The sequence below is a fragment of the Peromyscus maniculatus genome, chromosome 10 (assembly GCF_049852395.1).
Source record: "Peromyscus maniculatus bairdii isolate BWxNUB_F1_BW_parent chromosome 10, HU_Pman_BW_mat_3.1, whole genome shotgun sequence".
NCBI lineage: Eukaryota > Metazoa > Chordata > Mammalia > Rodentia > Cricetidae > Peromyscus > Peromyscus maniculatus.
In genome coordinates this window covers 48,049,132-48,075,307 of record NC_134861.1, presented here as the reverse complement: position 1 = coordinate 48,075,307, position 26,176 = coordinate 48,049,132, and the positions used below count along the sequence as shown (strand labels likewise).

General features: G+C 42.7%; 1 protein-coding gene and 1 long non-coding RNA gene across 3 annotated transcripts in view; one reads left to right on the top strand and one right to left on the bottom strand.

Annotated features, from left to right (window-relative positions):
- Nucleotides 1–26,176, top strand: part of Ppargc1a (PPARG coactivator 1 alpha) — a 642,727-nt gene that overhangs the window by 272,720 nt on the left and 343,831 nt on the right. The window lies entirely within an intron of this gene.
- On the bottom strand, nt 353–15,304 carry LOC143267517 (uncharacterized). Its single transcript, XR_013042654.1, has 2 exons — nt 14,830–15,304; nt 353–1,039 (listed from the first exon to the last, which is right to left on the bottom strand). It is a non-coding gene; the product is annotated as an uncharacterized LOC143267517 (long non-coding RNA).

Here is a 26,176-nt window from a genome sequence, read left to right as displayed (position 1 = left end):
GGAACCACTGGTCTGCAGGCACAGTCAGTTCAGTCAACTTGTCATTGTAGGCTGTCTGTGAGGGCGGCTTTACCAATCTGGTCACATCTACGTCCTTCTGCAGGTTTTCTGTTGGTCTAATGGGGGAAATTCAAAGCTACCAAAGTGGAGAGCTCAAAACTTAATATATGCACAAATCCAGGACATAGGATCCCTGGGTTTTTTCCTTAGCTGATCTCTAAAGCGGCTTCACATTGAAGCCAGGAGCATGGTAGGAAGGTGAAAATGGAGGCCTCTCAGTCACATGGGGCTGAGGGAAGGAAACATTGCAGTGTTTTCAGGATTGCAGGGAGAAAGTCTAAACCAGCAAAGGTAAAGTGCCGTGTTTGCATTTTATTGATTTCCTACATATTGATTTCAACGGATAAACTGTCTGCCCGTGAGAAACGGACTGAGAAGCTGAAACTGAGAAGCCAGAGCTGGGACACAAGGTCCTCCAAAAGAGGGGAAGATTACATGGAAACCCCCAGGCTCTCATCTCTTTCACATTCAACCCGTGAGCACATTCCCAGGCTTTCAGCTTTCAGAAGCCTGCAGGGAGACAGATTTGTGGACCCCAGTCTGTTGGGTAACAAAACCAGGGGGTTCATTGTGTGTGATGCCTCAAAGTAGCCTCAATACCCAACAAGCATGTGTACAAATGCAAAATTCAAACATGAATGGATTCCTCATGAGTTGCTCCCTTTCTTTGTAGGTAGAAGGGTTTTCGGGCATTTTCTTTTGTTTCTTGTTCTGCTGTAGTGAGTATTGGGAGGCCTTGGGAGTTCAGTAGCAGCTTTTACACTCTTTGCTAATTGGAGAGGATAGATTTTGCAGTAGGAGCGGATGCTTGGAGGCATTCTTCTGCTCTGTCCTCCCTATGAGCTTAGGACACAGTCATAGGATACTTCCTGGCCTGTTGTGAACACCTCCCATAAGGGAAGCACTGTGCCCGTCCCTGTGCAGAAGACGAGATGAACACATGAGTTTCACATGAGCTTTGGAAATCCTCACCCAGTGCCTAAGTGAGAAGCAAGAGAGAGCAAAGACTTTTCCATTACTATATTCACACATAGATACATAATATATATGTATATATAATGCCATTGTATTTTCCATACTCAAAGTCAACCTTAAAAAGAGAGTTGATATCTGGGGATATAGCTCAATAGACTGCTTGTATAGTAGACACAAAGCCCTGGGTTCCAGTTCAAATAGTATACTCTAAACAAAGAGCCACTGATAGAAAGTTTACCATTGCATAGACATGGACATGCATCTCCTGCTAATATTATGCGCCATAGGAAGCAGAGAGGCTCTTGTGAAATGACTTGCTCACCATAAGAAGGCTTTCTTAAGAGTCATTTGTAAATTTACATTAAACACAGGCAGGAAAGAGGTCAGCTAGCTACCGTGAAGGGAGATCAAGATGTGAGATCAGCGGAGTGGCGTGGGGCAAGGGCATGGTATTCTTGGACAGGACCTTGACAGGTAGTGAGATCCTTGCCCCAATGAAAAGCAGAAAATCTGTTGTCGGGGATGCTGTAGTGATGGATGAGGCACCGAAGGAGCAATGGGTTTAGAGGTCCCTAGTAAAACTGAGATAGCATCATGATTCTGTGAAACAGAAAGTAGCTATTTGTGCTAATGGGGTCTGAGTGATGAAGATTTGAACTCCAAGTCTCTGCTTTGGGTGTGAGCCTCTGGGATCCACCCCTGGCTTTGTTGTAGTGGGGATGGGAACTGAGGGAGCTCCCAGGAGTTCAATATAACATTTCATTTCACCAATGAGAGTCTCACTTGGGCCCCTTTCCTGTAGTGACATTGCGATTTAGCTCAATTTAAAAATCAAGATTTTTTTTTCTCCCCTCAGTAGATTATACCCTCTTGGTAGATAGGTAGGAGGGAAAATAATTTCGTTTGTGCAGCTCCAACAGGTACTTTATAGTACATTAATGTCCACTTAGCTGCCACATGGATTGCTCTGTCAATACCCAAGGCGTTTAACATTGCAGTTTTAGGAGCTCTTTCCTGCTGGGTGCAGACACACTCAAGCTGAAGCTGCTGCCTCTTCCACCTCCAGCTGCGAGGGACTAACAGACTTGTCACCCTTCACCACCACTCAGTGGAGAACTGTTGGGGCTGGAATCAGATCGTGGGGAGTGCCACCTGCCACATGGTGTTTATGAAGTGTTCTTTCTCTCTTTAGCAGCTGTGGAGTCTGGTCTTTCACCAGTCAGTTGAATGGTAGGGAGAGACGGTCCTCACATGGTGGATGGCCTTATCAAATGCTCATTGTGAAACATTTGTTGACAACCCATTCAAGTTGCTGCAATGACCATACCACAGGGAATCGTGGTTAAGTGTTTTAATGGACCCTGGAGTGGGGCTCCTCTTCGGACCTGGGAAAGAGTCACCATGTACAACCATTGCTTGCTTACCACAGCCTCACAGCCAACACATACCCAGTCATTACTGGAAATTTTACCCTGTGGGAAATTTGCCTCTTTCAATAGTCATTTATTAATCCAGGCATGGATTTATGGGCTCACAAATGTTGAGGCTCCTTTTCTAAGCTGAGCTCTCCTCAGGTGCAGTGATTTGTTAGTCTAGCTTTCGGTTGTTGACCGAGCTCTAGGGTTCAGCTCTTGCGTCTTTCTGATCAGTTTCCATCTTTTATGTGTGTGTGCAATGAGAGAGGGAGCCCGCAGTGGTGCTGTAAAGTGCTGCTGGCTCTGGAGACGTGTTTGCATGTTTCCTATTCCGTTCCAAGCTGCCATAACTACCACTGGTAGTGACATCAGAGAAATTAGAGGGACTTGGAGTCTTCCCTCATAGCAGATTCTCTTTTCCATTTTTTTCCCCTCGTCTTTAAAAACAGATTCTCTCAGGCTACTAATTTAGGAGTCTAACAAAATCAAACCAACTCCTCTCTGCTTGTTCTCACTTGTGTAAACCAGCTAGATGGCACATATGGGGTGCGCACTAGTACTTATATGTATCTATGACACTGTGGAGACACAGTCAGAGGTTGAGCTTAGCTCAGAGCTGTCCATCTCTAGGGGTCACTTCTGTCCTGTTGACCTTGTGCCATTGTCCGCTGCTGTGGGCTCTAAATGATGTAGGAGAAGTGGCGAGCCATCTCAGCGCGAAGGGAGACACATTGTGCCTTTGTTGCTCTGCGCTGCTGCTGATTGGAATGTTAAGGCATGGTCTCCCGGACCTCTGGCTCTTTCCTAGCCACCAGGGAGAGCAGGGTTAGGTCGGCTTCTATCCCAAGCTCCAGCTTGATGGGGTACAAATGGACTCACCTGTGGTTTCCTCTGCATGAGGGCTCAGAGTGCTCTTCACACCTGTTCAAATCCATTTGCTCGTCTTCCCTTTTAATTAAGAGCTCGTGTCAGGAGCCGGAAATAAGGATGCAAGGAGGATCGCTGCTGGCTGTACTATGGAGCACAATGTAGAGATGTTTATTTTGAAAATGAGGATTATTTGATTCCAATAGGATTTCTATTTTGCTGTGAAAAGACAGCATCAGGTGAAAAGAGCAGGGGAGAGGAGGTAGGATAATGGAAGCCTACACTGCTTTCCAATGTGTTTATCTAAATGAACAGGCATGGTATTTCAAGACTGATAGGGGAAGGAGGTCTTTTCATTGGTTTGGAAAAAGCTCCCTGTGGGCTGTTCTTCTTAAACACAGCCTAATAGAGTGCTACTTAATGAGAGCCATGCGGATCTCAAATTCAATTTTGTTTCTAACTGGCTAACGCCTGTATTTAACTTTGATCTGTAAGTAGGAATGAGGAGCACGATTGGCTAATGTTTGATTTCCAGTTGGCCTAATGAGATTTTATGAATATCAATATTGCTACAGCATCGTAATGTATTTGCTGGCTTTTGTGGCGGGGAAAACATATTGCTGTCTATTAGGCAAGTGACTTAGTTTCCTCACACTACAGTAATTATTCCAATTTCCCTTCAGTGAATGTGGGACCACTTCTTAATTTTTGAGAAGTCAGCATATTTTTTAATTGAAGCTTACTTGGACTACACCTAATGTCAGTCAACTGTTGTTAATAGGCTCTATTATAACACAAAAGTGCTGATATTAAACGTTGCTGGTGAACCCCGGCCATGCTGAGGAGCTGGGTCTTCCAGGCCACATTAGCCATTCAGCCGAAGTCCTGAATTTATGTGGTTAAATTCATTTCAGCCACTGAAACTTGACAACTAATTTTGGATAAGAATGATTGGAATTGATAAACGCCCTTATTTTTGGAAGTGGCTGTTTTTCAAAACAAATCTTTTATCTAGCACGGCACATAATTTAGTAGAAACATACACAAATCGGCGTCGCTGTTGATCATGCAGGCCAGAGACTGTTCAAATCATTAGGCCCTTGATTTTTTTTTTTTCAGAAAGAAATGAAGAGCGTTGCATGTGAGCCATCATACCCACTCAGAGCAGAGCACAGACAGCAGTACTGTGTCAAATATCATTTTTCAGGAAGGGTTATGAGAAAATATACTCTGTCTGCTGTACACACATTGGTACTTTCAGAGAAAAAAATGTAATAAACACTGGGGCATTTCTGGCATGGCAGAAAATACATTAAAAAGGAAGTAAGGGATGTTTCTTTTATGAAGACATTTGCTTGTATGACAGGTCCCTTACATATGTATCCCATTTGCTCTTCATAACAACTACCCAAGGTGGCTGTCTAAGTTACTTTTCTGTTACAGTGATAAAATACCCCACCGAAAACAGCTTAAGGGGCAAAGGGCTAATTTGTCTTACAGTTCCTGGGGTATACAATCCATCATGACAGGAAAGACATGACAGCAGATGAGGAAGGCATGAGGCAAGAGCAGGAGGCCACCTGGTCACATTGTATCCACAATTACGCAGAAGAAAAAACAGGAAGGATTGTAGGATGGACTGTAAAGCACCAAGCACCCGTCTTCCCGATCGGTGACTAACTTCCTTCAGGGAGGCTCCACTTTCTAGAGGTCCTGCAAGCTTCTCAAACAGGACCACCAGCTGGGGACCAAGTGTTCCAACACTTGAGCTTATGAGGAACATTTCCTATTTCGACCACAGTAATCTCACTTTACGGTTGTGGAAACAGCTCCCATGAGATTGAGTCTCTGGCAGCAAGACTAGTTGCTAGAACATGGCTGAGCTGGAGTTCCTGCTCAGACCAGATGCCTCCGAAGTCCATTTCCTTTCATAGGAGTGGAAACTTCACGAGAGAATGGCTGTAAATTCTGTCCACCTCTGTGTCCTCCAATGCCTGCGGTGGTGGTGTCTACTCAGAGAAACCACAGTTCCCTGCCCGTCCCATCTCTGACTTTGGAATTTGCCCTCGGAACCTCTGCAAGCTGCCTCTTCTCTAAGCTCCCTCTTGGTAGTTTATCCTCAACAAAATCAAAGCCCCTTTCTTTGCTGCCTATCCAATCTCCATTCTCTATTACGTCCCGGATCTCTTAGGACAACCTCAGCTATGAAGTTGATCGTGTTAGCTTCGTCTTCCAGGTCAGGAACCCGGGGCTCAGGGGAGTCGAATGTTTTGTTTTTTTGTTTTTGTTTTTTCTAGGCACACATCCCATAGGTAACTGTTCTGCCATCAGAGTCTCCATCCGTCTTACTTCAAAGTTTGGCTCTTTTCATATGGAATCTGAGCTGTGGTTTGAAGGGTGAGATAAGGGAGGTGGTGAGTTGGGCATTCTGGGAGGAAATCTTGGAAGTGAGCACACCCACAACCAATCTGGGGAAGAAAGAAGAAGGCCATTAGGATGCAAGTGCTTCAGATGTGTCCACTAAGCTACCCCAATTGGAAGTCACGGTCTCCTGATTTAGGACAGTCCATGGGACTTCAGAGATATTTCTCTGGAGTCTATCTCTGGTGCTTTGACAAACTTTTCTCATGGTCACGCATCCTCCCACAAGAATTGTTATCTTGTGTTTTGAGTGTTCAACACCACACATCTGCCACTGCCTTCTGCCAGGCCAGCAGTTCCCAACCTGTGTGTCATGACCCCTTTGGGTTTGCATATCAGATGTTTACATTAGGATTCATAACAGTAGCAAAATTACAGTTATGAAGTAGCAAAGAAATAATTTTGTGGTTGGGGGGTCACCACAACACGAGGCACTGTCGTAAAAGATCACAGCATTGGGAAGTTTGAGAACCATGGAAGAGTTGGTTTGGTATCACTGGGTATGTTCCCTTCAAAGCCAAGGGCACTGGGGAAAAAAAGGCACAATTGTTTGTCTCTTACTGCATTTGCTGAAGTCACCTCCCAAGGGCTTTAGCATGAGGAAGGAGAGCATTTACCAGGGCCAGGGCCTCTCAAAAGTCCATTGCCGATGGCATGCTTCTGCTGTTTTCTTCTGCTGTTAAGTTACAGCTTCTGTTCTCTGAAACCTCTCAGAGTTAAGAAATCAGACGATAGGGCATGGGGAGCTGGTGCAGGTGATAAAATGGTTGCCTTAAAAGCGCAAGGGCTTGAGTTTGATCCCCAGACCCCACATAAAAAAGCTGGCTGTGTTGGCACCTGCTCATAAGCAGAATGCTGCAGAGGCAGATTGATGATTGATCTGATTGATTCCTGCAGTTTGATGATCTACCAGCCTCAATAGCATGGCAAGTTCCAAGGCAGTGAGAGACCCTGCCTCTAAGTAAATAAAGAGGACACCATCTGAGGTTGTTCTCTACACACATGTGCATCTACATGCATGCACATGCATGAGCCTCTCATAAGAACACACACACACACACACATACACACACACAGACACACACACAGGAATCCAATTATGGACAACAATTCTACCATATACTTGTGAGTATAATGTGAGAGTTGTGGGTACCTAGCTAATCACAAGTTTATTTTCGATAGGCAACAAAGCCAAGTTCTCAACTGTTCAAGTATTGCATGACTTAGCTGAGTGTGACAGGAATGTCTTGATTTTCCACATGTTCTCTTCGGACAGAGGCTTCCACCCTGTAGATTTCGGACCTTCTTTTCTCTGTCCCTATTGTTGTGAGACTCAGTGGAGTTGGCTGTTTTTCCTGGCAAACAGCCCAGTATCTCCTCAGGTCTTAGGAATGACGAAGCCAAGCTGGCTTCTCTTTGTTTCCAATGTCTCTACCCGACCAGGGCTTTGAAAACACAATGCCAGGCACTTCCAAGCCAGCCGGAGTCCTTCCCCTCAACTCCACCAAGTCAGTCTCTGTTAGGCATGGCTTCTGGTTCAGATCTAAGGATGGTATGACAATCCAAACGGATGATGTGCCTGCTTTCCTGGGGTTCTCAGCATACCTCCTAGCATGCTCTTGTGCAGCGTTTCCACACTCCCCCTCATGTCTCTCTGCTGGGTTTCTGAGTTTCAGGTAGTGTGGTGAACTCTCACTGCCCTTATATTCAATCAGCTCAGCGTTTTGTGAAGCAGAAGAGTTTCTTTTGCTCAGCAAAGCTGGAGAGGTTGGTGTATCCTTCTATCTAGATCATTTATAAAAATATTAAAGAAGGCCGACCTCAGCGTGGCCCCTGGGGCTCCCTCTAGCTGCACTTTGTCTTACCTGTAAGCCGATTTACTCGACACTGGTTAGGTATATAGTAAGTGTTCAATAAATATCTTGTTCATGCATTGATTCCCCTTCCTTGTCAGCCTACTTCCCACAATCCCAGCATGACTCAGTGTTTTAATGGCCCCAGATCTGAAATACTGTCAGAAGTCTCTTCTGAGGCTAAATAAACCCTGTGAATTCTTTTCTCCTCATTCCCACGCTTGCCCTCTCAGAGGAGTTACCTGATCAAGCAGACCTAAGTTCATTGCCTCCACCCTCAGTCATACCCCAGCTCTCTTTGTGGGTTTGTTATCTCCGCTGTGCAGTGATCTGCAAACCTTGATTCTGAGAGTTTGCAGGATTCAGAACTAAGCAGAGTGATTTGTCTTCCCACGATCTGGGAGTCTGTCTTTAAATCCTTTGCCGATCTCACACCATATATTTGTTATGGGTAGCAACAGTCTGAATGTTTTGTTTGGGAGGCCCCCAGCTTTGCCCTTGAACTAAAAGCATTATTAATTGCAGCTTCATTTTCCCTTAGCTCATTCATGCAACTGTTAAGTGGCAAGACTAATGCAAGGTATGAAGATCAGGGGCCTCTGAGTTCAGGGAGCTTTTATTCTGGCAAGGGATGGCAAAGCAACCAAGCTATCACATGTAACAGTGAGAATTTCACATCATGCACAGAGTGGTGAAACATAACCACTTTGGGGGGCCCACAGCAGTGCACAGGCAAGAAGAGCTCCTCACTCTTTCTCATGGAGGGGATACAGTTGTCTCACTGTTTGGTGAAGAGCTAGTTGAGTCATGATCTTGACAAAAGAAAGTTCTTGGGGAGGAGATCCAGGCAAGAGAGAACATTTTGGTGCTATACTCAGAATTTCTGCATGATTTTCAAGTGGATACAGATTCCAGTTTTAATATTTCATGTGACTAGATGTACCTCACATTTTAGCAAATCAACAAATAATATTCAGACGTTCTACCTAGTTATGAAGATGTAAGCCGATTAAAGGCAGACCCACTTACCAGTTTTATTCAGTGATGTATCCTCCATGGCCTAGAAATTGCTCAGTGAGTCCTTGTCAGACTCTTTCAGGTTAGAAGATTAAGGTTTAGAGAGGTTAATTGGGTTGAGTCATAGCAAAAAGAATGTGTATTTGAACTCTAGATGAGCATTCTTTAAAACCAAGGCATCCCTACCACTTCCCATTTTTGGGCAAGTGCATAAGACCCACCTGCTTCCAAAGTCTACTTTTGTGAGTACCCCTCGAGTTCAGATCAAGGCAGGGAGTTAATGTGGCTGTTTTGTTCTCTTTCCATTCCTCAGAGAGTGGTCCCTTGGGGGCTCTGTCATTAGAGGGTCCCACTGGTTTCTGAGCTAACATGCTGCCTTTGATATGAGTTCAGATCTTTTCAAAGGCCAGACCTCAAACTCGGCCTGCCAAAGTCTGCCTTCCAAGAGATTTTACATGAATTGTGAAAGCAGGAAGGTTCACATGCTTCAGTTCCACCAAATGCACACGAGCAGAGAGAATTCAAGGAACTGAAAGCCAACTAGGTGGCTCATTGTGATGGATAGTTTGTGTTTTAGGTATACAACCCAATTTAACAGTAATTATCACAGGAACAGGGTAATGAGGACTGGTCTGGGTCTAGATAGAGCTGGATTAAAAGATGAATTTTAGCATTTATAAACTTGAGAACTTTAGAAAATTATTTAATCATCCTATTGCTCAGTTACTTAAAAAATAGAGCTAATGTGATTTATCCCAGATGCTGATTGTGAGATTAATAAAATAGGAAAACATTTCTACATGCTTGCCTGAAGCCAGCATTCAATAAATATGACTTATCAGAATTGTTATGCTTTATTGAGTCTAAGATGCAATATATTAAGAACCATTATTTTATATAGCACTAAGAGAACATGCTGTCAATTTAACTCTTATGTACAATCAAGTATGAGACAAACATTCTGATATCCAAGATGAAAAATTGCACATTCTAGAATGATTGAAATATTGTGTATATTAAATATTCTGTAACCCATTAATAATGACAATAAATTATTGAAGCATCTAAAGCAAATAATTGGATAGTTTGTGTCAGGTCTTGTAGGAACTGAGTACTGGCACCTTTTTTTATAGCCTCTCTCAATTATTCATGACCTTCAAAATCAACACAATTTTCTTACATTAAGCCAAGCTGTCCCACAACAATTTCAGCCAGCCCTTGCTTATTTATTCCACTCTGGAGGTAATAGGCAAGTGGTCAGTGTCCTCAGAGCAGCCATTCATCTGCTTGTTAACTTATAACTTAAATTCCTTTCCCTGAGACTAATTACAATATAATTATCTAGGCCTGCAAAGCATCTCACCAAAGTAATGTGGATGAATTCAGGACATTAAGAGATTTTAAAAGCTGGCCATCCATCCATTCAACAGATATTAATGGTGAGCATAACATATGCCCAGTCTTTTACAACGTTGAAAATGGAAGAGCGAATTGAATAAGGTCCTTCCTTCCATGGAATTTGGAGAAGACAGATAATAAATGACCGGCCAACAATATTTTGAATGGTCTTGAAGAATGTGACAAAAATAAAGCAAGATAGAAAGAAAGTGACAGATTTTGAGGCTATTGTAGAATAGTGGAGGAAGTGCTGGGAGAGACAAGAAGCTAGAGTGATGGGTAGAGAGGAAGAGCCACTGTAAGAGGAATGGGTAGACTGTGTTGTGTGGAGCATGTAGTAAGTGTAGAGGATAGAAAGGAAGAGGAAGCCAGGAAGGGCTGGATCATGATGGACATTGATAAGGCTGGGATAAGGTATATGCAAGGTATAAAGTTTACCAAGAAGGAGTGGACTGGGGCAGTAAACCAGAAGGGGATTATATCTACTTTGCCTTTTGGTTTTCAGATAAAAAGTTGTCTTGACGCATAATAAAGACACCTGTGGAGTTGGGGAATGGAGGACTACTGCCAAAGCAAGGAGGCCACTTAGAATGGTCTCGCACATAGACAGGCCAATCCAAAGTGGCTTAATAGAAGGCTAGAGAGATGGTTTGAACACTGCAGATTTTAAAATTATTACTTTTATTTTTGAGATTGTAATATAATTATATCACTTCCCCTTCTCTTTCCTCTCTCCAAAGTCTTCTATATATCCCTCCTTGCTCCTTTTCAAATCTATGGCCTCTTTTTTCATTAATTGTTGTTTTATAAATATATACACACACTCACACACACACATATACATAAAAATTCTTAAATACATAAGTACTTGCCACTATGTCTGTACAATATTACTTGTATGTACCTTTTCAGGGCAGATGATTTAGTATTGGATAGCCAGTTGGTGTATTCTTCCCTAGAGAAGACGATTTCTCCTTTACTCATCATTCCTTAGTTGCCTGTAGTTTCTTTTTCTTTTTTTTTCTTTGTGTGTGTGTGTGTGTGTGTGTGTGTGTGTGTGTGTGTGTGTGTGTGTATAGAGTTGAAGACTCATGGTCTTTCCCCAAACCACTTGGGCATGTCTACTGTTCTTGTCTTTGTTCAACTCGTATTTAGGCAGTCATGTTGGTGAGACATTATGGGTATAGCTTCTGATAGTCTTAGGAGACAAGTCTCACAGCAAACTTCCTGAACTGTTGGCTCTTACATTTTTTTACCTCCTTCTCTTCTACAGTGTTCCTTGAGCCTTAGGTGTGGGGGATGTTTAGTTGATGTATCCCTTGGGGCTGGACTCCATCACTCTCTATTTTGATTGGTTGTGGTTCTCCGTAATTGTCCCCTTCTGTTTCAAAGAGAAATTTCCTTGATGAGGAGCAAGGACTACACTTATCTGTGGGTATAATGGCAAATATTTAGAATGTAGTTAGAATGCTGGCTGAGTAAAGTAGCAACTGGAGGTTCTCCTCCGAGAACCATGACTTCCCTAGCCCTGTGTAGTGACTCTCTTTCCAGTGCCAGCACAGTTTCCCTCTTGTTGAGTGAGTCTTGTAAGTCCAATAAGAGAGCTCTTGGTCACTGCCAAGTATGTGTGCCACACTGCACTCTTAAAGTTATTGTGCCATGCTGGTCATTGGTGTGGTTCATAGATATCATAGCTGGGTTGATCCCTTCCTTCCTTAGGCGCCACCTTGTATGGTGCTTTCTGTACCACAAGAGCTAATTGTCAGGGAGAAGGCTTCCTGATCAGCTCCAACTGAGGGACCTTTGACCTTGCATCTGAAGCACATGGTGTCATAAGGGAGTAATGCCAATTTTTGAGGCAGAACTCATGAGGTATGGATTTGGGTGAGTGGTGGTGGTGGGGGAAGAGTAAAGATGCCTTCCCAGCAAATGGGATGAAGCAACAGAATGGCCTTGGTATTCCCCGATGTAGGAAAAAGTCATGAAAGAATACATTCAGGGAGATGTCTGTATTCCAGGGACCGTTGAGATATCTGGCAGTCACATGAAGAGTGATAGAGAGGGCTCACATGTACAAGTCATGATTTAGGAGGAAAAAATACAGGGAACTTAGGGTACCATTTAATGCCTATATACAATTTTCTAGAAAGACAATTAGAATTAGAGTTGAGAAGATGTTTAGAGGGAGAGAAGACCCGCTAAGAAGATTCTGGAAGAACCCATAGTGGTTCTTGCTACAAAAGAGGAAGAACTTTACAGACACAAGTAACTGGAGGAAAACAAACAGGAGATGGAGGAGAGATTAAGCATACTTGGAGCCTGATCATAACTGCAGAACAGTTGACTGGTGTGAACATGGGGGTAGACCAGCTCCAGCAGCTGATGCTGTCCAGAGGAGCTGCTGCCTTATAGTCCACAGCAACAGAAACTGATAATTTAGATGACTTGGTCCAGTTTGTGATGAAGTGATAGAGCTGGAATTTGAACTCAGTGATCTTTGCTCTAGGATGTTGGTTATTGACTACCACCCTATACCGTCCCTGTGTGAGATGTTTGACAAAATCAAACAGGAGCGAGGAGATGGGGCAATTCAATATGATAGGAGCAGAGGCCTGAGAAAGAGAGTGTATTCGGGCTGTCTTCATAGTTTGGTAACGGTGCCATTTTGGATGATGGAGAAATAATCTGAATGAAAATCAGCTTGGTTTAGAATAGAGAATGGGTAGAGTTCATATTCTCTCTTCCTTTTCCAGGTATTTGTCAGCAATAAAAGTCACCAACACTTAATCTTTGATAGAGAGAGAAAGGAAAGGGGGGAGAGAGGGAGAAAGAGAGAGGGAGGGGAGGGATGGGGAGATGGAGAGGGAGGAAGGGAGGGAGAGAGAGAGTAAGAAAGAGAAAGATAACCACAAGAACCAAGTGGCAAGCTTAATCTTTGCTATTTAGAATGATGAAGAGAAGTAATATGTGAAATCCACTTAAAATATGATTTCATGTTCTAATATACATTTTGAATTTATGGGGAACTGACTTCTGCCATTTATTCAGAGAGCAAAAAAATGCATATGCTACGCAGCCGAACTTATCATCCTATAATGGGACACCTAGCATTTTTCATACGTGATTGATCTTTCCCACCCCTGAACAGCCTAGCCTAACAGTTACAGAAAATGGAATACATTTCAAGCTTCTCTTGCACAGTATAGAGCAGAAACCAGAGACAGTGTTCACACTTGCCAGCTTTAGTAAAGGGAAAAAAATAAGTGTTTTCTGCACTTTACAGAAAGGGTAGAGGATTTCAACTGGGAGAAATAGCCGGAGGTGGATATGTTAATTGGAATATTCCCCACTAAGGTTAGATGGAACGTAAACACTGTTTGAAGCTCGTGTTATACATCCCCCCAATACACACTGAACCAGGAGCTAAAGAAACTGGATTTTATTTCCAGCTGTGTCGTTGATTTGAACAAGTTGTTTAGCGTGTATGAGGAGCTCAGTTTATCCATCTTCAAAATGAGAAAAACAGCATTCGCCTGTACCCAACAGAAAGCTAGGTTTCAGATTCAAAGCTAAGGGTCCTATTTCAAATTGAGTTTTAAGGTGAGTGGATCTGCTTGTACAAAATGTTCAGAGTCCCGGAAATAGGAAAAAAAAATAGCTGTGGGTAAAAGTGTTCAGGATGCACATGTCCTTCCCTAATTATACAGGTCATAATGCCAGAGTGGTGTTGTATCTTTAGTAGGACTTGTTGCTGGTACCCCTCCAGGGGATGGACACATGATGGTTTCCTGGTTTTAGCACAGAAAACTCCACATCCTGGCAATGTCTCAGTCAAATGCAGACAACTGAGCACTCTAGATGCCATTGAGTCCCAGGTTCTACTTGTCTTGGTGTTTTTGTGTGTTGGTAGCTAGATCGGCAGCTTTTGGAGGGCACAGACAGTGAAACATGTTTGTAGTTTTGACAGTACCTCTTGGGTTTATTGTTTAACCTCTTACAATATAATACCTACTGATTTGTTTCTAAGCTGTACTTTAAATTTTTAACTATTTACCTTCAATTCAGACCTTTTGCTGGGAAAATTTTGAATACATTATTGTAGTTATTGAGGAGTCTGTTAAGGGTAGAAGTGACCTTTCTGTCTGTGGGTAAAGAAACCGTGATTCAAAGGAGAGAAGGATAACATGAGGTCACTGACCTTCTTAGTAGTGACATGACATTGGAGCCTAGCTCTTTGCAGAGCAAAACCCCAACTACTGATTATAGCATCTGGCATTTTCTCGACCTGCCACACCCTTGTTCCTCATGTGATTGAAGGATGTCTGATGTACCTTTCAATGCCTAACTCAACTCTTCCAAAGAGCTCTCCCCAATGTCCTCAGAAGGTCAATGTCACTCTTTTCTTTGGACAGAATTTAATCTGTCTTGCCTTTTATCTTGGTTTGTGTCTTGTTTTATCTTTTGTGGGTGACTATGTATCTTGAGAAGAGAGAGGGGTGCTGTTCACATCTTCTATTTCCCGGTGCCCATATGCTCATTTGTTCAGTCATTCATTTATTCATCAAAGGCTCCATGATTTTACTAAGGAAAAGAGACATGTTCTCTGTCTTGAAGTCAGTAGGCAAACGTGAAGCCAGAAGAAGAGGACCTTGAATAAGGTGGGTTTTCCTGAGTTTTATTCACATGCCAGGCTACTGGGATTTCAGCAGTCTCTTCCTCTATTTTATCTCCTATTTTCTGCAGAACTGCAAAGCTCTACTAGACAATAAAGATGTTCAGATTCTATGGCTATTAGAAAGAAGTGGTTTAACTGGTTAACTTACTTGACAGACATATTTGAGTGTCTCCAAGAAGGTCTTAGGGATATTGAAGAGCCAGAGTGGATACATTCCTCATCTTATAGAATGTAGCTGGGTAAGGGCAACAGACATTCAGGTGTCCATCCATAAGTACCTGGAAGAGATGGCATTCAAACTGGACTTTAGTTTTGGAGCAAATGGAAAATAATAGTGAGGGTATTGTCAGTTTCAGTGAGTCCAGATTTGTGGCTTCCTTTTTCTTGTGTGCGGTCATATCTTTCTTTGTGATACTCTGCTTTTCTGAGGTAATTTGTTCTGCACTCTTTTCTCCATTCTTTACCGTTTTTTCCCTATTAATTTTTATTGGTTGCAACAAAATGCTTTAAAGAAGGAAATATGTATTTCAGCTCACATTGCAGAGGTTTCAATCCACATTTGGCTGATTCCATTGCTTTTAAAACCATGGCAAGGCAGAGACATCATTGCCAAAGGTCATGGCAGGAAGCTAGGAAGAAGAAAGGAAGAGGGAAGAGTCAACACGAAGAAAAGCTTTTCAGGCCTGGGGAGAGAACTTTGCAGATAAAGTGTGCAAGCATGAAGAAGATGTGAGGTCAGATTCCCAGAACTCCCATAAAAGCTAGGTGTGGTGGTACACACCTGTAACCCCAATCCCAGTGGTAATGGGGCAGAGACAGGTGTACTTTATTGTTCAGCCAGTCTAATCAAAATGGTGAACTCTAGGTTCAGTGAGAGCCCCTGTCTCAAAAAATAAAATTGAGAACGATATAAGCAGATCCCTGAAATAAACCTCTGGTGCGCGCGCACGCACGTGCGCGTGCGCGCACACACACACACACACACACACACACACACACACACACACACACGCACACACACATGTCATTAGAATTATACTCCCAGTAGCCAAAGTTTTTGCACTTTCCATCACCTCCAGACTGTCTATCCAACTGTGAGCCCATTGAATGGTGAAGCCATTGCTCAGGTGAGAACTCTTACTTCTCCAAATTCCTTCAGGTGGTAACTGAGCCTTTAACCCCTAAGTCTTTGGAAGAATTTTAGATTCAAATCATAACACTTGTCATTTACAGAGATCTGTTTTAGTTGGGCAATCCTGTATCCTTCTCTTGGGCTTTGATTGACAATCCTGGTATCCCTCTCTCTGGCTTTTACTTGGGTCTTATTTCTAGGCTCATAGTGATAGAAACTCCATCTCAAAATCAGATCACATCACCACCATTCATCAATACCATCGTCATCCATTGCCATTAACACAGCATAGAAAATAATATCATCAGTTTTTCATGTGAATGAAGAGCAGGGGGAAATGTTTACAGCATTTTATGAAATTTTTATGGACTAAGGGGTGATTGACATGTTAATAAACAGCAGAAAAAATATTTTGGCTTGCTTTTGAGTTATCCTTGTATTTCCTACTGGAAACCTGTTGTCAACAGGCATATGTCTTCCATGCCCAGTGTACACTTGTCTGCGGATAATTGCTATTTATACTTCATTTATAAAGAAATCCTGCAGGAACATTAAAACACCAATCTGTACCATCTAGCTTCATTTTTATTCTGATCATATCGCCCTGTTGGTGAGAAGAAAAGGAGGCAGCTAATGCTTGATTTTTTTTCAAAGAGTGCCATTTCTTTGAAATGTTTTTAAATTATTTTATTTCTGAGTGCTGGGAGCCTGGCAAAAATAATTGAATTGTCAGTGTTTGGTGCAAATTCAAATATCCAATGACTAGGCTATTTTCAGTTCACTGGCATGCCTGGTTCTCATCCACGCGGCTTATAATCAGGGCAGTTGCAGAACTCGTATTTTTCAGCAAACATTTTATGCTTCTTTGAAGTTACCTTCTCCCGAATCCAAAGAGTCTCCTGGAAATCAGATCCCTGCTATTATTACTGTTGCTAACAATAGCTCCTGTCCACAGCAGGGAAGAACAATTAACAAATTCATCAATTGTGTTTGTTTACATGTCTGAGCTCAAGGCTAATTATTTAATTAATGTCTTCTGTCTCGAATAGAAGTGTTAGCACATGGAAATGTTGCCGAGTAGCAAACAAGGTGAGATTAGCTAAATTCCTATTTATTTGTGATACGTAAATAGACATTTACTTATTGAAGGCCTAGGGTTACAAAGGGAGTGTGTTTTCATCTCAACGGTTAACTTTGGGAATGGTAGATACAGAGCTGACTAATCAAATTAGCTCCTGTCTTTTGCAGGCCTTGGGAGGTACTTTATAATATCGTTAATTATAATGATTGAGAATGGCGACCTGGTCACATATTTTGTAAAGCTCTCTCACACTCCATATTGTAGGACTGGTCAAATGTAGCTACTGATCATCCTCAGCTCTAAAGCCCACTTTGATCTCCGCTTGTTCCCTCCCAACTCTTTATATCCGTTTTGGAGATGATGTTCTAATTGGAATCATGCTTCATAAAGCTGCCTCCCTGTCTGGGAAAGTTGGCTTGTACCTTGGTACCCCATGGCCAATGGCAGTGCTCAGAGCATCTCAGGCACTCTGCAAACCTTTGCATGAATGGAAGGCTGATTTTCAGAGTTTCATTGATTTTAATACCAACGGAGGAAACAGTTTGCTTTTCAAGTCACTCGCCTTTCAAGGCTCTAAGTACAGATAGGAAAGTGAAACAGTTGCCAGAGCTTTGTGGTTGATAAAAAGCCTCTTTCTTGAACTAGCTCTGTGTTTGGGGTGGAAGTGGCTTAAAAGAAGAAAAAATGACCTTGAGTGACCTTGAGGTATCCTGAAACTCCATCAGATGAGGAGTGTCATGGCTCTTTTTGTTCAACCAAAGCTGTTCTTTTACCAGGTCTGTACATCACTGTTGAAGCAAGCAAGCCAGATGCTTGCTCCTTAAGACAGACCTTTGTGTTTTGTAAGATAATGAGTTTTATAAGAAAAAAATTGCACCTGTACATATACATATACATACATATAAACATACACACATATACACAACACACACACACACACACACACACACACACACACACACACACAGAGGTGTACAGGCGTGTGTGTGTGTGTGTGTGTGTGTGTGTGTGTGTGTTGTCTAGGTCAGACAATCCTGGGTATTTTTCCTCAGAAGCTGTCTACCTTTCCCCCCCAACCCCACATTGTCCCTCACTGGTCTACATAGTCTGGACTGACCAGTGGGCCACATGGATCTGCCTGTTTCTACCTCCCCAGTTCTGGGATTGCAAATGTGTGCTTTTTTTTTTTTTTAACGTGGGTTCTGAGGATCGAACTCAGGTCTTCATCCTTGCAAGACAAGCGCTTTACCAATGGAGCATTTCCCTGGCCCTTGCTGGTTTGCTTCTCCCCAACACTTTGCATCCTGTACTCATCTTGACCTGGGATTAACGTACTCTGCTGGATGCAGTCTAGAAGCACAGGTCTGTCTGGAGATTTGACAGTGTCAAGATTGAGAGGGTGACTCCTGAAACCTACAAGTCTATGTTTCTCCATTAGCTCTGTGACAGATTGGCTGTTTCTCTGTGTTCCTGTGTCACCCTGTGTAGATCCTCGTTGGGATGAGGTGGCTGAAAGAGGTGGCTATGGTAACTAAATGGGTTGGTTTGTACTTCTAACCAACAGGAAAAACATGAGTGCCTGGCATGGAAACACATGCAGTTGGTAGGTCTTGGCTAGTGCTGTGTGTTCCTGCAAAGCTGGTGTGCTTGGCCTACTCACCGGTGTGATGCTCTCCAGAGGTGGGACCCTGGGGAGATGAACTGGGAAGGAGGCCCCTGTGAGGAGAGGAGTGCATCTGTTTCTAGAGGAAGCTCCCAGAGCCCTCTCCACTTACATTAGGAGATGACACAGCAGGAAGGAAGCTGCCTGCAGGCTATAAAGGGAGCCCTTGCCAGGAACCAGATGTTCTGCTACTTTGGTCTTGAACTTCCAGCCTCTAGACCTAGGAGAAATAAATTTCTGTTGTTTAAGTCACAGAGGCTATGACATACTGGTATAGCAGCCTATGTTATGACCCTAGGCACACAGCTTCTGCCCTCAGATAATGAATAACATGGGGAAGAGGGCAAAGCTCAGGGACCCCAAAGGTAAAAAGGGCTTTTAGATGTCATCGAAAGTGACTTGCTTGCTACAGGGAACAGAGGAGACTGTGTTTTCTAGCAGGTGGAGTTGCAAGAAGACGTAGTGAATGGTAGTCTTTAGGATGTGACAGGATACAGCTTGTGTGCAAAGACCCTTCATGTGGCAAGTCACATGATATGTTTGGAATAAGGAAGATAGGTGAGCACAAACAGGCGGGGACAAAGTGAGGAGGCAGCAGGTAACTAGGACTGGTGGTCGTGTGGGTCATGACAGCAGCACCCAGCCACACACGGTGCACACAGCATAGGCTTTGGGATCAGACTGACTTGAAAGAGATTCTAGGTCTTCCTCTTTCCACTGAAGGGCACTGGGCATCATTCTTTTCCTTGCAATTTCAATTTTCAATTTCTTCAGCATTTCAAGCCCTGTATTTACATCACGTACACCCTCCCTCTCCTCTAACTCCTCCCATCCCTTCCTCCCTCCACTTCCTCTCAAATCATGACCTCTTCTTTAATTGCTGGGTGCACCAGTGTGTGTTTAAATACACCGTGCTGAGTCTTTTAGTGCTGTTCATATGTACATGCATTTGGGGCTGACTACTTGGGATGAGGTACTCTGTCAGGGGGCTCGTCTCTAGGAAAGACTGATTCTCCTTCTCTCAGCAGCCATTACTTGCATGTAGCTCTTCATCTATGGGTTGGACTTCGTGAGATGTCCCCTGCTCATGTTGGCATGTCAGCTGGTGTCATTATGCAGGTCTTGATTAAGTGACCGGAGTTCTGAGGTTTCATGGCTGAAGCTCCCTTGTCATATAAGGAAGACACTACCTCAACAGCAGATGCCCCAGTCCTCTGGCTCTTACAAACTTTCTAGCCCTTTCCTTCCATGTTCCTAGAGCCATACATGAAGCAGCTGCTTCGTAAATGGATCAGTGTGGGTTGGACACACCCTGTGATCAGTTTTTCCTCTGCATTTTCACCATTTTCTTAGAATCAGAAACCTCATCTGTAAAATGGGTATAGTTTTCAGGTGTCTTATGCCCTAGACAGTCCAAAGGTGGCTGCTATTATGTAGTATTCTCCTGCATGTAGCATGGAGACTTCAGAGTCAGCGAGTTAATTATAGCAAGCTTTGACAGTTTAATGGTAGAAGAAAAGAGGGAGCCTGTTGACGTTAAACTTTCAAAAGAATTAGACTAATTGGGGAGGGTCAACCCTCTAGGTTTATTGTGAAAAACTTAGTCTAGGTTGACAGGGTTTTGTATTTTGAATACTATTTAATCAAAAGCTGAAGCAAGAGTTCTCACTCATGCTCTCAGGAGACACACAGGGGCTTCCAAGCCACCACAGTACTTGCTAAACGAAGTTCAGGGGAAGAATAATACATTCATTGACATTTGTGGTGCGCCCTTTTGTGTTCCACCCACTTGTCTTTCCTGTGTTGCAAATCCCACAGTGAGCTGGTCTCTACTGACCTTCTTGCTTGATAGTTCACAACTACGCCATCCCAGGAGCAATTGGTAACCATTGGACTCAGCCTGGTGTAGCTTTCAGTTCATGACTGAGGTTGAAATAAGATTGTCTCGTCTTGTTTGCACGGCTGATCTGTTAGCTTTTTATTGATTAAAGACCTCAATGTGCAATTTGTTTTTCATCTTAAGTTAAGGATATTCTGTGTCTGTCCTCTCATCTATGAATTATTGATTCACTATGATCTGTAAAAAACTCTTTTGTTCTCAAATTGGAGGGTGCACCACCTTCCTCAAGGGTCTTTGGAAAAGATATTCATCTATCCTATTCCAAATCAATGCATTTTGGCTTCACCTCTGAGGTTTGCTGGGAGTACAGGAAAATTAGATTTAGATGAAAACAGTTTAGGCTAGGAAGGGTCCCCTCTTAATTTTTATTATTTCATAACTGGCTTATTGCAAGAAGATCTATAAATATACATAACCACATAGCAAAAGATTCCATGCTGCTACAGCCTTCTACCTCTTGCATACACTGGAAGGCAGCTTGGTATCACCAAGCATTTAAAAACAAGTGTGTCTGTTAGGCCCTGAGAAGAGAGCTCATCTGGGCTCTTCCAAACTGCACCACTCATTCACACGAAGAAACATGTATAAACTATGAAATATGTGAAACCCAAGCCTTTAATGGCATCAAACTGATTCTCTAAATGAACAAAGTAAATTAGTAATAAAAAGAACCCTTCACTAGGCCTTTTAGCTTTAACCTTAGCCTAATCCTAAGCATACAGATTCTGTCTTTTGACTGCCAATTTATTGCTTTTATTAGAATATTGTCATAAAAGATGCGAGATATTAAAATCTTTCCCAAACTGCTACATCCAACAAGTCATTAATACTGCTTACCTTGGTTTTATCTGTTAGAAATATTGGCGTTAGGAGGCAAATAACGAATTATGGAAATATATATAGGTGGTGCGTCTTCATTACTCTTGATTTACCATGCAAGATAGATAGAACTAATAATAGTCAGACTCATATCGGGAACTCTCCATCAAGCCCATTTTCTGCTTACTCCCATGTAGCTATGAGCAGTTTCTCTGCAATGTGCCTGTTTTATTTTTGTCATTCATTTAAGTAGGTGTTCTTTTTTTAAACCCCACTTAAGGATAAGTATGGTAGTAATTTGAATGGGCACAGTGAAGGGGAAGACCACCCAGAGATTAATATTTGGATACAGCATGATATGAACTCAGCTTTTCATGCTGAGCGGGTGCTAGAATTTTGACAGATCCATCAAGCAGTGTGTGTACATTGCACTTAGTGAGGCATTTATTCATATGTCAGTAATGGGTTGTCTTGGCTACTGTTTCCGAGTGTCCTTCCTGATGAAGAGATGGCATTTCTCATCTGTCTTGAGAACACATATCATTTTCATGTTCTTGTTGTAGAACTCCCCCCAAAAGCCCAGCAGATAGCTCTAGCTTTTAGATATATTGTGACTTGGCAATCAGTTCACCTGACTCAGTCTATTTGAACGTGGAATTCCATGTTATAGCTGTAGGCATATTCTTTCCCTGAACTCTTTCAGGCATCCCAGGGTTCCCAGCAGCCCATTTGTTGCAATTTAGTTATGCATATTTTGTGATGCAATGCCTATTGACATGTTAATAATTCCTTCACAACTGCTAAGAGCTCATTATATTTGAAGACTGTTTCTTTTGTTACATATCCATAACCTGGTAGATCACATAGTAGATGCTCAACAAACAGATGGTTTTGGAATGTATTATGTGGCTGTAGACTAATCATTCTACTTGGGCTCAGTAAAGACTTTAAAAAAATATGTAAGAAGCGTTGGAGAGATAGCTCAGTTGGTAAAGGTTTGCCTTGCAAGTGTGAAGACTTGAGTTGAGTCTCCAGAACCCATGCAAAAAGTCAAACATGATGGCTCCCACTTATAATTCCAACAGCAGAGAGATAGGAGATAGAGGCAGGTGAATGCCTGGTACTCTTTGGCCAACTGCCCTAAACTAGTTGGTGATGAAAGACACATCTAAGACATAAAGTGAAAGATTTCAGAGGAATGATCCCTGAGGTTGTCCTCTGACTTCTGCATGTATGCATTTGCACACATGTAGTTGGAGTTTTCTTTCCGGGTCCCGCCAAGTCCTGGCAGTCCCTTAGCCCACTTATAAAATAAACATACAGATGCTTATATTGTTTAAACTGCTTGGCCATTAGCTCAGGCCTATCATTGTCTAGCTCTTACTCTTATATTTAGCCCATTTCTATTAATCTAAACTTTGCCATGTGACTCGTGGCTTATTGGTACTTTACATCTTCCTTGTCCTGGCCGCAGCTCCATCAGTCTCCCCCTCTGCCTTCCTGTTCCCTCAATTTTCCTCTCTGTTAGTCCCACCTATACTTCCTGTCTGGCTACTTGCCAGTGTTTATTTATACAGAGCGATATCCATAGCACACATTCACCTGGACATACACATGTACTTACTCCCTTCCAAACACACTGTAGGCAAGATTACTGCTCAACCATGGAAAGAAAGGTGTTCACATGAATAGCTCTTAGGACACAGATAAAGGGCGGAGGTTTCAATCCTATGGGTGCAGAGCTCGTTGGACTCAAAGCTGACATTCTGGTCAATATTTGATGGAAAGTGAGAAAATCCATATGAATTAGTTCAAGGAGAGCACATGTGAGGTGGAAGCCTGACACAGGAGAAAGAAATTCCAGTCAATGGGACCTCTGGTCAGTTGGCATCTGAGAGAAGTGGGAGACCTCTCCTTCTGCCTCTGTCTCTAAGAGAACAGAGCGGGATCTTTCAAGTTTCCCTAGTCCCAGAAGCTACCTGGAGCATCCTTTCTGCCTTTTCCTCTCCCTTTGTAGTTTGAATCATTTCCTTTTCCTCCCTCCGGGGCCGTTTTGGCTATATGCTATGACTTACAATTGTACTGTCCACAGCCAGCATGCCAGTCTCAGTGACTCCTGGGCATCGTCTCAGGAGAATCTTTGTTATTCTCTTAAGGTTGGCTGGCTGGAAACTTGGGACAAGTTCTGATCTAGATAGTTAAGACTGAGTAAGAAGACAGGTAGGCTTATCAGGATGATTGAGGGGTTTAAGGCTAAAATGAATGTCAGGCAAGGCAGACAATAGAATATACTCAGAGAAGTTGGCAAGGGAAATAAGAAGTCATGGGGTAGAGTTCTCTAGCAGATTTAAAGGCTTTGCTGGGTGCTCTTTCACATGAAGGCTGGAACATGTGGCTGACATTAACCACATTGGTTCAGAAGCTTTGAAACAATCTTTCCTCATGGCACATGTCAATAGTGAGTCCAGAAAGAACCTGGTCTTTTGGGGTGAGTATGAACCCAGGGACACATGTCACACCCTGGCTCTTCACCAGAGCTCTGTCCTCTTCCTAAAAACACTCTTAACCTCCTTACTTCTCTTAATCTGATTAGATGAGAGGCCCATGTGTGAGGAAACATGGCAATTATATCAAGTAAGAATCCAAGACTGTCTGTCCCAGGGTCTCTGTTTCCTGGAGTCAAACTTTCTCAAAGCAGTCAACAGATATTTTTGAATGGAACCCTGTCCCAGGCATGGAGCTGTGGAGATAAAAGTGACACATCTATTTTCAACATTATGAAATGTGTTCTAGAAAGGGGAGACAGGGAATTAAACATAACAAAATAATATCAGACAATAAATGCCAGTGAAAACCGGGGCATGGGCTGGGGAGCTATTGGACTACAACATTAGACAAGGTGGTCAAGGGAGGCTTTCCTGGTGAGGTGATGCTGTCAGAAGGTTTGCTGAAGAGAACATCCCAGTGTCTATTCCAAGAAGATCCCATCTGAGCTGCTGGTATGATCCTAGATAGGCTATTGCCTTGAATTTTCTCTTTCAGACTTCATTTAGGGAGCACATAGCTTGTTTTCTAACTGTTCTCATCTTTAGGAAAAATGCTGATGGGGATCTTTAATGATTCTAAGGTTCTGATGGCATTGTTCTTCTCTAGGCAGTGGACAAAGATGCTCCAAATCCCAAGGTAGGAATATCCGAGGTCATGTGAAACTTCTGACTCACACAGATACAGGGGAGACTGCTCTAGAGGGCTGAGGTTCTTTGTTTAGTGCCAACCTTATGGTGTCCTTCTTATTTGAGGACTTCATACTTGCAGAGCTGTGCACTTTTCCTCTTGTCTAAGCCAAAAACACACATGGCAAATAAGAACTCATAAGCCAATATACATTCTGTTTATACTTTGGCTTTGCATTTACTACTGAGTTTTTCTATGATTCCTTCATTTAGCTTTCTATGAGACTGTATATTAATGGACCAATAGCCAGAGGGGTAAGATTTGTCCCTCTTTTGCCGTTTCAATACTTCCAGAAAATTTAACATAGTGCCTTCTGTCTCACAGACCCAGAAGACAGCATTATCTTGTACTTGGTTGGGGATTGTGAATGGAAAGAGGTTTTTTTTTTTTTTTGTGTTTTTGTGAGCTGTGTGTATGCATGAATGTTGCTAAGCATCAGTGTGTGTGTGTGTGTGTGTGTGTGTGTGTGTGTGTGTGTGTGTGTGTGTGCATGTGGAGGCCATAGTTTGATGCTGGTTATCTTCTGCAATGTTTTACTTTTTTTTTTTGAGACAGGGTCTCTCATTGAACCAGAAACTCATCTATTTGACTAGGCTGGCTGCTTACGGGTCCTCCTATCTCTGCTTTCACAGCATTAGGGTTAAAGATGTGTGCCAGCATGCCCAGCTTTGAAGTGAGTATCTGAGATCTGAACTCAGGACCTCGTGTTTGTACAACAAACAGTTTACTCACTGAGTTTTCTCTACATACGTTAAGTGAAAGACACTTCTGTAACTTTGCTTCTCAAACTTGACTGAACCCCCATCCATGGTCCAGGGCATAAGATCTGATAGTTAATGCCAGTAGAATGTTGAAAATATTCACTGGTCCTGCATTTCTCAACACAGAAATGTAAGACTCAGAGGAATCCACATGTACGCGTGGAAGTTTCAAGCACATTATCACTTCCTTACAGGCACTAATGACTTCGATAATGTAGTGAAGTTTAGCATAAATAGGCTCATCATTAAAGTTGATGGCAGAAGTATAAACAAGACCCACACTATTAAATTTGCTTTGTTCATTATGCGTCTGGAATTATCCTGTCGTCTCTAGCTCCTTCATACTGGATACTCGTAAAGCTTAGTATGTGGTATTTATTTTTTTTCTCTCTGCCCAGCCCAGAACAATGAGGTGATTTTAAAAGTGCATACTCTCCCATAAATGGGCTAGCTGAAGCAGGGAAGGACAGTCATCGTGGTTCGGAGGTAACACCTGTCATTCTGGTTACAGAGTCACAGAGCTTCAGGGGTTTACAGAAAACACTCAGTGACAAATCCAGAGAAGTGGATTGAGAGTCTGTGGGTGGGGACCTTGGCACAACATTTATATTCACCGACTTATTGTACCATTGTCTGTTGGCAGAGATGGCAAAATGACCTTACTTACCTCGGCAGGTGGCAATGTCTCACATTGCGAGAATGGCAAGTATGGCATAGGTTCACCTTTGGGCTGGCTGGTTGTGGTTGTTCATTAATGCTCACAGTGACTTTAAACAGTCACTTCTTTCCTTCATTCCTCATGAAATAGAGCTGTTAACATGGGAGCTGTGGGGATTCAATGTCAAAATAAAGTGCTTAAGGCTGTACACTCAACATTCATGTACACACACACACACACGTGCCCA